We start from the raw sequence: 11,835 nt of genomic DNA on the forward strand, positions 1-11,835 counted from the left end.
CCCCAAATGATCTCCAGCACAATTTATTGGGAGAAATTTTTTTATTTACAGCTTGGACTTCTCTCACCAAATCACTCTCTGTCCACAGAGAAACTTTTCAATGAAGAAAAACATTTGAACTGTCAATTACATGTCTCTACTCTTCCTGCTGAGCTGAAAACATGGTAGCTGGAAAACTTTGATTTTCTAGAAATCTCTCTCATAGAAAAAAATGATATAAAAATCTCTGCTTGTTAGGCAGTACTCTTAAAAGTTAAAAAGTTCTGCTTCCAGTGTGCAATTTCCATTTTAAATGACTATTATTATCCAGCAGTATATGCTTAGCTTAGATTTTGTCCATATCTCCTCCCTTTCTTTTCCATCCTAGTACTGAGAAAATATATTTTAATGACTCTCCTTCAGGGAAATCATTTTTATGCTTAGTTTTGTAAACTTATTTTGGGGTTTATAAACAACAAATGCCCAGATATTCTCTTACATGTTACAGTTATATATCTGGTTTTTAAAGGAATTACCATTATAGAGAGAGACGTAGTACATGAGATAGGGAAGGAAGATGGAAACTCCACCAGCACGTTTAAGAGGAAAAGGTCAGCTCCTGGTAGAAAAAGAGCTGGAAGAACCTCAGTATCCCCCTTTTTTGCTCACATATGCTCAAAAAGTCTTCAGCCACTGCAGAAGTGAGGAATAGAGGAAGAAACAGAATAAGGTCAGGGAGTCAGCCTCACCACGTTTTTGACCTGCCAGTGGAGCTGGGACCCAAATTCATCTAGTGTAAGATGGCTGCATTGGCCAGGAAATCTGTGGGAGAACATTTTAAATTGGACAGGACACCTCAGAGGTCCCAGGTTGTTCCCTTTTGAAACAGCCTCTGTAAATGTGTCAGTGAGTCTTAGTCACTGGTACTTTTCTCTGTCCTGTCCCCTTCCTGGAGCACAGTTAGCTTCTTTCTGTCTGCTGCTGGTTACACTTTTGGATTTTTTTTTGTTATTTTTTATTTTTCTTAATGTTATTATTACATTAATATTTTTAATTGTATTATCTTTTTAAAAATGTTTCAGCTTTTCCTCGGGGGGGTCAGGCTTCTAAAGCCATTGCAGTGTGGAATGGATGTTAAATGAAGCAAGATTCCGAATGCACATTTTGAAGCTGCAGCTTGACTTCCAAGTGTTCGGGGAAGGTAGAATCAGCATACCCTCATTATGTGAAAATAATTCTGTTTGGTTTCCTTCATTTTCTAAACTCACAGTTTCCAAAGAATTGCAAGAATCCTGCTTCTTTTTTTATGCACAGCTCTGTGTTTATCACTTCCACCTGTGTACAAATTATCCTCTTTTACCTTTTTTTTTTCTTCCAATGGCAGAGCTTAGAAACAACACAGCACAGTTAACTCTTTCCTAGTCTATATGTCCTTGCTGAGAACATGTTAATTGGTTTTCTGTTTCCTTTATGTTGCCGCAGTTCATGGCTGTGAACCCAGCTCTGTTTAGTGCCTGGTAAACTAATTAACATAGCTACATTAATGTGTATCTAGAATTTCTCTGCAATTCAAGTTATTAGAGCAGGAATGCACAGATCTTCTGAGTATTGAGACCTTCATATTCTGTCATCTGGTATGTAGATAAGTAGAAGTCTGTGGTATCTTTAACATCTGAACAACCCCTGATTTTAAAGGTTACTGTGATATACAAGAGAACTTAATATAAGTACAAGGTAGCATTTCCTTACCTCCCAGAAAAGAAACTTCTATACTAATACATTTTCTTATTCACAAAAACATAGTCTGATGACTTGGTAAAATGGAGTTTCCTGCAAGATAAACAGAAAAGCAAACTGTTCTGAGCCAAAATTACACACCTATTTAACAGTTTTTAGTGCATTTAATGCATCTTAGTTGAATTGAAAATTAACTACTAAGTTGATACTCAGTTTGATGTTTGCTAATTATTTTTTCCCCACAAATTCTGAATAACACCAATAATAGGTGTAATTTAAATATGAAAGGAAATGGTAACTTAGGAAAGTGAAATTCAAATATATACTGCCTTTTCATTCTCTTTAACTGTGAAAAACTTTTTTTTTTTTTTTCAAAATTATTGTAGCTATAGCATTTTTCCAGGATGTCTCTATACTCGCTATAATGCCTTGTGGTTTTGGTAGGGTCAAAAAATAGATTCTTTGTTGCTCAGTGTTGATTTACACAGGAACCAGCGTGGAGGAGAAAGCAGATAAAATAAAGATGGCAATAAATAGAGCTGATTTTAATAACAAAAAATGGCAGAGCGATGTTGCATTTAGAGTCACAGATTCTCCAGTCTCCTGTGATACCGTTAGTTTAGTGGGCTTTGCACATGATGAATGCATCTGATTGCAGGCTGACAGCACAAACTCCTTGCTGATCCTCTGCTCTTCTCTGATCCTCTGCAGTGGCTGTGACCTTTTTTCACCCATCCCCAAAATCTCCCCCAAGAGTTCTGGCATTTTCTGTTCCTTGCCCGACTGAATAGAGCAATGGGTTTGTATGAAATGTATGACTGACTTATACATATGTCAGCACAAGAGCTGAGGAAAGGAAAGTAACTAGGCTGTGTGACCAAAGGACTAAAATCATGTCTTGAGAGGCAATGAACTGGGGACAATGAATAGAAAAAAATGACTGTTGTGGTTATGGTCATACGACGATCTTACTTTCCTCCTGTCAGTAAGATCAAAACATTGCCCATCTTTATGACAGAAGGATAAAGGAATTTGGCTGACATATCTTCGTGTTTATGCCTGGGATTTATTTCTATATAATTGCAATTGGACATGTTGTCCATCATAAATAGGAAGTCTTAACCCAGGATGCACATGAACCCTGGTAAAATTCCAGATTTTTTTTCACTTACATCTCTTTACCTTTAGCTGCAAAGATTCTATAAAAGGAATTTGTAATGCAAAAGATGCAGCAGGCTATAGCAGTCTTTTCCAGGACTGTATATTCAGCATAAGGAACACGGACACTGAGCTATAGCATTTTACTATCTTATAGAGAATTTCCTGTCCCCCCAAGGTAGATTTCATCAAACAATTTTATCTACTTGATCATAAAGGTGTTTTCTCTATGCAGGCAAGTGAAAACTACAGAAGCAAAGGAGGCATCTTAAATAGACAAAAAACAAACAAGCAACAACAACAAAACCCAGCATTAAATTTTTTAAGTTATGTATCTGGACCCTCTTGGGTAGAGATATCTGAGTGGCTGTGCATGACATATTCTTCTGAGGACAACATAGGTGTTGTCATTGCGGGGACTGGCTATTATCCTACCTGGCCACTTCTGCAGGTGTGGCTTGGTGAATGAGTCACAACAGCACGGTGAGAAAATCACTGGTGGTACACGTTTGCCTCAGCTTTGAAAGGTGTGTAATGAATGAGTAAAAGGGCTGAAGGCACAGGAAGGACAGTCATTCTGCATCTTACTCCTCCAGAATGAGTCCTTATTTACTTTAACGAGCAGATGTGAACAATGCAGATCTTGTTCTCCCAGCATTAAAATTGAATTAAAACACTCTTAATTTGGAAAGATGTTCTAAAGGCAACAATAAAAACTATTTTTTTTTTCCAAACTCTACTAAGCTTTCTTTTGATTTCCCATAGCATTGTGGAAGGCCAGTACAGAAACCAGGCCTTCCAGTTGCACCTTACTTGTGGAGTCCTTTGTATAATATACTACAAAAAAGCACAGGATATCAATGTGACTCAAACATCTTTATACATTCCTCAGCTCTCTAAAACAAATCTTGAGAAGTGATAAAGGAGCATATGAGCATATACGAAAAGGGGCTGCAAGTCATTCTGTATGATGGATCATTTATAAAGTGCACCTAGGGAGAAGAGAGGTCTGTTGGGGCTTTTTTGTTGTACTTTATCACTGCCTGGAGAACACAGGCTCAATTGTCCTGGCAAAATAAAGCTATATCTACATTTCAAACACATCATTAGGAAAACGTTCATCAGGGAAGGAAGTAAAATTTCATAATGCACATAAAGTTTGCCTGCTACAGTTCTGGAGTATATAAAATGTCATCTGCCTTTCTAGTTAGCATTTACTGCACTGAAGGAGGAATTGCATGAAATGACCCTAAAGTCTTGTAAGCAAGCAGGCCAGATAAATGGGTGAAGTACCCAGGCTTGTTGCTTTTGTTTAAGGGCAATCTGATATGTCCCTTTTTTCCTGAGCTGGAAACAAAGTTGGCAATTACAACGTAGCTTCACTACTCCTGTTCTTGCTTTAGTAGTGCTTTACTGCTTCAGATGTCTGATAGATTTTGGGGGTGTGGGGCCCAAGGGGCCATTAGCCTCCGCCCCAGCTAGGCCACATCAGGTCTGGTCTCCAGTTCCCCATGGCCCTTCCCTGCCATGCCTGGCCATGGGCCCCATCAGGCCAGGCTACTTGCAGGCCCATGTCCAGGCCTGGCTTTGACCTGTCCCTGTCCACTGGGAAGCTGCCAGTGCCTGGGCTGGGGCTACCCTGGTGTTCCCGGTACTGGAGTCTTGGGACAGGGACTGGCTGCTGGGCCCTGCCCTGTGACCCTTTGGGCCCTAGGTAACTTCAACACCTCAGCTCCCTCTTTTTAAGAGCACTTCTCCTGAATTCACTTTTTCTTTCCCTCTCCTTTGATCATCAGCTCTCCATAAATCTTAGCTGAATGTAGCTACAATCTGCTTAGTGACTTTGGGTAATGGTATAAAGCCATGTATAAAGCCAGAGTTCCTCCAGCTTTGAAGGTGTTAGACTTTTCGTGTTGTTTTTGGTAATTAGACTTTTTTCAACCATACAACTTCATGGACACAATTCTCTTTCTTTTGAGGGGTTAAATGGATTTTCCTCCCCCCAGTTCTCCTTCTCTCACCTGTGTCCCAAGGAGCACCTACACTTTTTTTTTCTCCCCTGTGGTGCAGAAATATCTGGGGGATCATTGGCAGATGTTTTCATGCTGAAACATCGGGGAGCAACCCACCTCTCATCCCACATTCAAGTTCACTAGAAATAAGAGCTCCTGCTTTAAAGTATATATTTATATTGTATGCCAGGAGTGATGCTCGGCTACTGTTCAAAGAGAAAAAAGCATGTAGCCATGCTTGCCCAGTTCTGAGGCTGAGCTAACCCCCAGGAGATTGGACATTTTGTCTGATATTGTAGAATTGTGTAAACTTCATATACTTTAAAGAGTTAATTATCTTCTTCTGCTTTTTGAACTGAGGTAATTAAGGAAAAATTCAACAGTAGCAGGGGTCTATGGAACTGGAATAAAGATATTTAAATATTACAATGCTATATCTGGCCTTTCCTCTAAAGAAGAACTTTTCTATATTCTCATTTTCAGTTTTCCTGGTCACAGAAACTATTCAGAGCTAAGTTTGATCCCTCCAGTAAGAAATCTGAAGGCCAGTTTCCTATTGAAAGTGTATAGCAGGTTCTTCTCCAGCAACAAACAAAGCCTCTTCCACTCCAAACATAACAGTGCTACCTCAGCAAGACTGATCTCTGCATTTCTTCTTAAGATTGATGGTAATGAATTCCTCTCAGAGGTTAATATTAAGCAAAATAAACTGATTTTCCTTCCTGTTAAAAACACTTTCATTGTGAAATGTCAATATAAATTCTGAGTTATGATGCCTGATATCAATTACCTCCATAACTACCTGGGCAGCTATGCAGCTATGTGAGGGAGCTCTGCTAATTTAAAGTGGTTTCATCAAGTTCTTTAGAAAAAGATATTAATGTAGGCTTTATTTACATCCCCTTTTCTTCTTCTGTTTACACAAATAGCTTTGCGAAGTTGAGCAGGATTCCTTTGGTTCTTGAAGACAACTACTCTTTTTTCTTTCTTTTCCCAGACATTATTTTACAGTGATATCATTCTATTTGTCCACTTACAAGCAAGGAGTGAACAGCAAAGCTGACTTACACAGTTTACAATCACACTTCATACAGCAATTGGACTCTTGTGACTCAATTTCAAATGCAGACGTATCTCTGAAGTTTCTTGGTTAAAGGGAGGTTCAAAGAGAAGTCCTCTGTCTAGGAACTCCAGGCAGAATCTACCCCTAGGGCATGAGTATTTTTTCTCATCATGCTGCAGCATGGTGCACAGGGAAGTGAAAGTTTCTTGCAATTGCAGTGTTATTAGTATATACTTTTATATATGTATGTATATATATATACATATACATATATATATATATTTTTTTCTTCATTTTTTTTGCAGATTAAACCAGATTTTTAGTCTTGAGTGTAATTGTTGCTGAATTGCACTTAATTCAGGTAAATGAAGAAACTTCTGGTTAATTTGATATTGTTCTTTAGGAAGATGACATATAGACAGGGTTGGAGTAATGTCTCATTTCCCTGATGTGATGTAATATATGTTTTTAAATGGTTGCATGTGAGTGTTAACAGCAGAATTGTTCAGTCACAACTAACATATATAGCTTTCAAGAAGCAACAGCTCAATAACATCCTTGTTGTTGACTGAATTTTGCCAACTGTTTTTTATCTAAGTCATTGTTAACTGTTTTTTTCAGTGTCTTAAATTCTGAACAATGTTTATTATTAAATGACTGAATAAGAGAATATGACAAACATATTGGTGTTTAGATAATTATATATATATATTTTTTTTTTTTTCTAAATATAAGTGTTAACTATGATGAAATTTTATGTTTTCAGGGGAACAAATCAAAAAGAAAGCCAACTTCAACTTTAGTCTAAAAACCAGTAAGTTAGACATTATTATTTAATGCCTATGGACACATCACTAATTAACTGCTTGTTCCATGTCAGTAAATTCCATATCAAATAATGAGATCGGTTTCATATTGTTTATATACCAGGTAGTCATACCTGAAGAGAATCTCAGAAAATTCATATCATTCTCCAAATTGAAATGCAGTTACACAAATGCCACATGTCTGGCATTTTCATATTATCCATGATTGTGAAGAAAACTTTTACAATTTTTATAACTGTACTTGGTTTTAAGGATGTTTCTATTTCAAAATATAAAGTGTCGCTTCTTATTCTGTAATTGAATGTTAATATTGCAATGTTAATAATGTATTGTGGAAGCTGCTAGCACAATTATTATTGAAAAACAAATGATGTTTCTTTTAAATATAAAGTAACAATTACAGTAACAAGAATATTCTGGAAGACAATAATGGATAGCTCATAAAAGCAGAACACTTATTTAATAAGAGACAGCTGAAACTCAGAATTGGCAAATATGAAGTGATGCACATGGGAAAAACAATCCTAACTTTGCATATAAAAAGATGGGCTCTGAGCTCCCATCATCACCCTGGAGTGAAATCTTAGGGTTATGACTCATATTTCCGTGCAAACATGAACTCAGTGCTTGGTATCAGTCAAAAAGCAATTCAAAATTTTGAAAATATGAGGAAAAAAGCTGAGACTAAGACTGAGAACATCATTATTGTGACTCAGAATAAATCCACTTGTAGCTCAAATGTTATGTCCCTCTTTCCAAGGAGAATAGAGCAGATATGGAAAAAGTCTAGGGCTGGGCAGTGAAGATGAGAAGGTGGTGCACATAATCTTTCTATATTTCAGTAAGGCCTTCCCTCTCAGAATCCTGAGCAAATTGTCCAGCTGTGAGATAAATACATTCGTGCCACTCTGGGTAATGAACTGGCTCAGTGGCAGAGCTCTAAGGTTGTAGTAAATAGGGCTACAGTAAACGAGGTGCATGGACACCAGTAGTGTTCCTCAGGGCTTAATTCTAGGGCTAGTCCTGTTCAACGTTTGTATCAATGGTCTGGATGTGGAGTGCACCCTCAGCAAGTTTGCTGATGATACTGAACTGGAAGGTGCTGTTAACTCCCTGAAAGGATGAGAGATCTTGCAGCGGGATCTAGATAGGTTGCAGCTGGGTGATTAGCAATGGTATAAAGCTCAGCAAAGGAAAATGCCAGGTGCTGCACCTGGGACAGAGTAATGCTGGACACAGGCACAGACCAGGAGACAAACAGCTGGAGAGCAGCTCTGCAGAAAGAGGCCTGGGGGTGCTGGTGGCAACAGCTCAGCCCGAGCCAACAGCATGTCCTGGCAGCCAAGAGAGTAAAATGCATTTTGGAGAGCATTAAACACAGCGTTGCCTGACAGTCAAAAGAGGTGATTTTCCTGTTATATTTATTATTGGTTCAGCCTCACCTTGAGTATTGTGTGCAGTTCTGGGCTCCGCAATATAAAGAGGGATGTTAAAGTCCTTGAAAGTGTCCAGAGAATGGGAGACAATTGGGGTGGGGGGGAGAGGGTTCAGGATACACTTAGTCTGCTCTTACACCCACACACTCTCTTAAGACACTTGTGGGGAAAAAGCGCAGTGGGCTAGATGGAACTATGGGCTTACCCAGTACAACCACTTTCAGAGTTTTCCTCTAAGGATCTTGGCTTAAAGTGATTTGTGTCTGAATTCTAGGTTTTTGGTTGGGCACATTGTTTTTCAAAATCCTCAGGTTTTCAGGGAATATTCAAAGGAAAGAAATGCATAAAAGATCAAAATACTTCAAATGCTTCTTTTTTAAAGTCCCTGTCTGTCAAGTAGTGTTTGACCCCTCTCTGCTGGATTATTCATTTTATATCAGCATCATATTAGAAATTTACTTTTTAGTGTACAAACCCAAGATTATCAAAAATTAAAATGTACTAGTTTAGGTCTCACTTCTTATTCTGAAGTTCTTTTTCCAATGTACTGTAACAAAGCAACACAATAAGCCTAAAACCCAGAAAAGGAAATGCATACATTAGCTGTTGTCTGACAGTATACAGGAACATTTTGTATGATGTTGTCTCTTTGTCTGTGTTTTTAATACCATAATCATATCCTGGTCTCTCATCCACGTCACTCTGTGGCTAAGATGACTGGTATATGCCTGAGGTCACATAAAGCACCTTGAAGAGCTGCATCAGAGTGTAAGGTTCCTGGCTCTGGGTACCCTGCTCAGAGCAGGCACTGGCAATGTCTGCAATGTCTTAAATGCCAGGACTGCTTGTGGTCCACCTTTAGTTTGGCAAAGTAAGTAGCAGTCAGGCTTCTTTTTATGGAAGCATATTGCTGTGTAGGAAAATCCCCACAAAACAGATGACTGATCCTTTCTTGGTACAGAGGCAAACTAAAAATAGCATGTTTTTTTCTTTTTTTTTCTTCTTTTTTTTTTTTTTTTTTTTTCCCCTCAAATAGTATCTTTAGATGTAAGTTCTTTGTGAACCAGGAAAAATCTACTGGTTCAAGGCATTAGTCTGTTTTTAAGAAACTGTGTGTAAAAAGCTTTTTGGGTTCCTAGTGGTTCTGGCTGTGGTTGTTGTGATCTACATATCCCCTGTTTGGCAGTTTTTCTGGAGAGACTGCAGACTTCAAATCAGCTGGAGTGCGGGAAAATGCAGGAACTCAGGCTGAACTATAGGCAACTTAGGTGGGGAAATTGTTTTTAAAATAAATACTTTCAGAACAATCACGTAGACTAATTCGATATTGTACAGCATAATACTGTTTTCAGCTGCTCCATGGCTGATACTTAAGTATGTTCGATGTTCACATATTCATTCATTTTAAATCACCAACCTTTCCATTGTTTTAGTTTGAAAATTTGTTCAATAGATTTTGCCTTTTTGTTTAAGCATTTCCAGTTAGGCCAGGATCCTTGGCCTCTCCAGCTTCTCCATCATTTACATGACTGATTCAGGCAGACAAATTTCTGTCTGTAGCTTGGGACTACAAAACCATCCAACAATGACATGTTGGTCACCAAACAATAGCCAGTTTGTCCAGCAGCTAGAACTTGGTTTTAATTAGCTCTGAAATCCCCCTCTGTCAGAAGATATTATATTCTGTTACATTAAATGTTTGCTTTGTGACCAGTTAACATGTGCATAGGTACATGTATTTGTACAGTTGAAATTCTGATCACTATTTTTCACTTGAATCTTTGATACACATTTGGGGTTACAGTATCCAGAACATTATTTTTGTGTATAACTGTCTTGTACAGGCCCCTGCAATCGTTCTCTTGCTTGTATCTAACACATTTTCTGTCAAGCTCACATTCGGCCACTTTACAGTAAATGTGTGCATCCCAAAAATCAGATCTGTATTTTAAGTGGACTCTGCTGACAAAGGCCTAGTGGGAGGTGCATCTGTGCTAGCTCTGTGTCTGAGGAGGTGGCAAAAGGAAGCACCAACACTTGTGCTCCAGGAGTTTGTGAAGTGCTGGCATATCAGGTTCTGGGTTAATGACATAATTTTTCCTACTATTTGCTATGTGAAACAGTATGCAATACACATGTAGGAGCAAGTATGACCTGGGGAGGAAACTAAAACAAAGACAACCATGGAACTTGTGTTTTGAACCCATTTTCTAATGCTTTTTTTTTCTCCACTTTTTGTAAAGTGGAATACAGACTTGAAGGAATTCAGTTTGTGATAGCTATGCTTATTATTATCTCATATACCTTTTAAGGAAAGGTAGAATTGTTTTTCTAGTTACATTATGGGAAAAATATATTAACAGGGTACTCTGATGACTACATTAAAGGGGAAAGATTAATGTTGATTTCTGTTTTCCATCACCCATGAGAAACACTATGAACTTGTATGGTAGCCACATAAGGAATATTGAAAATTCTTCATTTATAACCCCTTTCAATTTAAGATGCAAGTATACATGGTGAAGTGGAAAGGGTGACTCACAGAGGGACATGATTATTTTTCACCCCCTGACATGAATTCTTATTTATTCCAGGCAATGAACATGGCAGGAAGTAACCACTATTCATTTCAGATCTCTGTATGTACCTCCATGTAATCTGCCAGAGTGGAAAGAACATATGACATTTAAAAGAGAAAAAAAAAGTGGAATAAAAGAAAATATTCTCAAAGGAGAGTATAGCATTTTTTTAATAAATGTTTTATAAAAATATAATGAGCTGCAACTGAAAAGGCTAAACATCTGATTGTGAAATTTGCTTGTATTGGCTTAAGAGTTCTGTTTATGGCCCAGCTTGTCCATGGCTTTCTGTTGCTGTACTAACGAGTTCTTACCTCTGTGTGCCTTCATGTTCAATATGTGCAATTATAAAAACATTTTTCTTCTACTTGACTTACAAGATCTTTGGAGTAGCAATAGAGTTTGTATCTGGCCATGTATGCATACAGTCTGGTGCCTTTGGGTGTTATAATTAGAATAGAATAATGTTCCTGGTGCCAGAAGGAAAACCATTCAGTAGGAATAAGAATAATAATATAAACAGTATATTACTATACAAAAGAATGTTTCCTAAACCCTAGGAAAAACTCCTAGGTGCTCCTTAACAAGCTCTTTGTAATGAAGAATCACTTGGCAGCCTGGGTTCCTTTAATGGACTTTACGAAGTACAGTAAGCCTCACCATCTGCTGCACCCTCTAATTACCAGTGAGAAAAGGACACTTTTCCCTCCTGCACTACACAAAGAGATATGATTTAGATGTGTATGTTACTTATCCAATGTAACATACATCTGTTGTGTTCTCATATTTTAGACACAAATCTGGGAGGAGGCACAAATAGCCTTGCCTGAGAATGTACATCCTTTTTGTTGTACTGGCACACATGTAGTCTTACTATTGGGTAAACCTTCTGCAATTTCTTTTCCTTTTTTTTTTTTTTTCCCTCTGTGTAAGTAATTTTGCTCGTGATCTGCCCCTGTGCTTATGTGTGAAGTAACAAGTGTGGGTTGAGATGCTATTTTACAGACTTTAGGTTACTTCAGAAAAAGCAAGTCAGCCCTGGAA

The sequence above is a fragment of the Anas acuta genome, chromosome 2 (genome assembly GCF_963932015.1).
Source record: "Anas acuta chromosome 2, bAnaAcu1.1, whole genome shotgun sequence".
Classification (NCBI taxonomy): Eukaryota; Metazoa; Chordata; class Aves; order Anseriformes; family Anatidae; genus Anas; species Anas acuta.